Raw genomic sequence first — 3,318 nt, forward strand, 5'->3', positions numbered from 1 at the left:
CCGCCCGCCCTCAACCTCACCGCCGCCGCTCTCGACCACACTGTCGCCGCCCTTGACCTCACCGCCGCCGCCCTCGACCGAGCCTGCCGCCCAGGACCGCCGCCCTCCCGATCCCGAGCCCGCCCTCGCCGCCCCTCCATCGCCGAGCACCTCCCCGCCACCGTCTCTCCCTCTGTAAGCCCCCCATTCCCTCTCTCTTTGCTTAGTTAGTAGATGATTTTAGTAGTAGTAGATGTTAATTTAGGGTTCATAGATAATGATTTTTAGAAGTAGTGGATATTAATTACTAGTAGTGATGGTAAACTATTTGTATAATTAGCAGTAGTACATGTTAATTAGTAGTAGATGTAGTAGTTAGATGTTAATTAGTAGTAGTAGATGTGCTAGTTTCTTTCTATTTATAGTAAGTTTATATTTAGTAAGAACTAGTTGAATTAATAGAACTAGTTTAGTTTTAGTTGAACTAGTTAAGTTTTAGTTGAACTAGTATAGTAAGTAAATTAATAACTAGTTGAACTACTTCATTTTTAGAAAGAACTGGTTTTTTTTCTTTTTATACTAAGTTTATATTTAGTAAGAACTAGTTGAATTAATAGAACTAGTTGAATTAATAGAACTAGTTGAACATGCCATATTTGGTGTTATTTTTTAGTTTAAGCAATTATTTCATGTTTTGGTTACACCTCCGAGTGGCCTATGTTTTGCCGGAGTGTTGATTAATTTCCGTTCTGGCAAATTTCAGGCGCTCGATATGTCCTTTTTTAGCAAAGGTCATGCCGGATTTTTCCGTGAATTCTGGCATGACTTGTGCTAAAATATGTACAAGTTTAATCTTTGAATGATGAACGTAGGAAATGTCGTACTCGGACGACGACAGTCTCCCGGGGGAGTGCAGCTGGTGCCATGATGATCGAGGTATGTGCGACAGGTTCGTTCAGCTGGATGAAGATCGGCGCTTCAGCATTAAGCTCGAGGAGACCTTCGATGTTGAAACGGTACGCAACAACGTCAAGTGTTTTTTTTCGTAATTAAGCATGACTTCAACTATTTCAACGTCTAATTTTCATCTTTTACAATTCGACTAGCTTATCCCATGCCATGCAAGACGCTATATCTTGGAGAGGATGGGTTTTGAAGACCATGAAAATTTTCAAACAAAGAAAATACACCTAAGGACCCATCATGATATCGATTTTGAAGTAAATCTGTACAATTCTCAGAGCGTAACCCATTTTGGTTGCCAAAATTGGGAAGCACTTTGCAAAATGTATGGTTTTATGAGGGTATGATTGTCACCATGGATGTTGGTGATCCTGACATCGAGCAAGACAATATGGACATTTGGGTCCTTGTTGATACGCTTCTGATTCTACCGCAATGTGAGTTTTTCAAACATAGTTATTAACTAATTTATATTGTTTATTTCAAAATAGTTGACAACTTATTTCCATTGACAGCTTATTTTGAATCTTCAAAGAATGTGCAGAAGATGGTAGACAAAACCCACTACACTGATGGCTTCGAATTAACTTATAAGGAGAAAAATCATCTGATTGCATATTGTACTTTTTTTAGAATTACAATACCTATTATCGAACTCCTCCAAATTATGGTGAATACGTGCCACTAGTGCACGTGTTGAACCACGATAACTTCTATGGAGATACCCTGGTAAGATATTTTACTATTACGACATCTGTGCATCTTTTGCATACTTCTAAAACTAGTACATCATTGCTAACTACGAAGTTATTACTATGTTTTTCAACAGAAAATCCCGATGAATTGTGTGCCTCATCTGATGTATTAAAATGGTCGCCTTGAAGTTCTGAACCTACAGCCAGGTCATACTACGGATCTTACCTGTGCATATCGAATTTCTGAAACCGGTGAACACATGCTAATCAAAGAGTGGAAAAAAATGTTTGGACATTCGTAAGGAGGTTCTTGGAAGCAACATTAAGCGAAAGGCAAGAATTAGAGACAGGATAATCTGCATTCTCCATAATGGAGAGCCAGAGGCTATCTTGTTTTTTGCTATTTTACCTTAGATAATATAGTAGGTCCTAAGAGAATGTAGTAGGTCCTATGAGGTACAATATGTTTATTATGTGATACAATGTGTTAGAGTTGAAGATGTGAGGAGTACTTGTGATTACGACTAGTGACCAATGATATGATGATGATGATGATGATAAGTTGTTAATGATATGATGATGATGATGATATTTATTATATCATTGGGTAAAAGAACCGCGGATTAGTTTCAAGTGGATGTCCGTCCACTTGAAACTAGTCCACGTGGTTCTTTCACCCCGTGATGTAATAACTCATTATGATGTAAAAACAATTTGTAAATTCCTGTTGTATGAAAACTTGTGTAAAGATGTACGAATACAACATGAAATAAAAAAGAAATAAAATACGAAATAATAGTAGCAGCGCGGGCAGAGAGAAGCGCTACTACTAATTACCAGCAGCGCTCCTCCTGGAATTCGCTACTACTAAGTCGATTTAGCAGTAGCATGGATGGAGGCACGCTACCGCTATTCGTTAGCTGTAGCGCCTTATCAGTAGCGCACAACCCCGCGCTACTGCTAGGTCTAAAACCCACGCTGCTGCTAGCCTTTTCCCTAGTAGTGGTGGCTCAGACTGCCCGTGCACAGTTATAGGGGTACAAAAAGTGTACCCCTCTTTTTGTACACCGACAATTTGATATTCCAATGTTAGTGTGAACATTTACACATAAGAATAAAGTTCGGATTTTCTCAAATTTGAGAGTGTGGTTAGATTGTTTTTTGCTACTAGTACACATGCATGTGCAACGCACGTATCATAATCTACAATAAAAACATCTATTTAAGTATATTTTCTCTTCTAGCGAGTTTTTTACCGACCCATTCAAATCTGTCTTATGCTCAGTGATATGAGCGCGCATGTAACATACGACCCATAAACATGTCTTCATATAACATTGATGATCACATAATTCTATTATAATTTGTTACATAATTTAAAAAAACACAACTAAACACCATTATCTCTTGAAGGTCCATTTATTGATACGATCTATGGTGCTTCATCCGATGGGATATTGGTTTGAGCTTGGTTCCCTTCGTACTTTAAAATATATATCAAAAACTTCCTCGTCAACTTCATTTCCTTCATACTTTAAAATATGAAAAAATATGTCTTACTCTAATAAAGGGACATCATCAATCATACCGATGAACAAAGTTACTCTATTAAGTCATCGTTTGTTGGAGTGACAGTCGGTGAAAGGATAAATGATTGTGAGATGAGCTCAACTTCGGGTGA

The sequence above is a fragment of the Triticum dicoccoides genome, chromosome 7A, assembly GCF_002162155.2.
Source record: "Triticum dicoccoides isolate Atlit2015 ecotype Zavitan chromosome 7A, WEW_v2.0, whole genome shotgun sequence".
In the NCBI taxonomy this organism is placed as follows: domain Eukaryota; kingdom Viridiplantae; phylum Streptophyta; class Magnoliopsida; order Poales; family Poaceae; genus Triticum; species Triticum dicoccoides.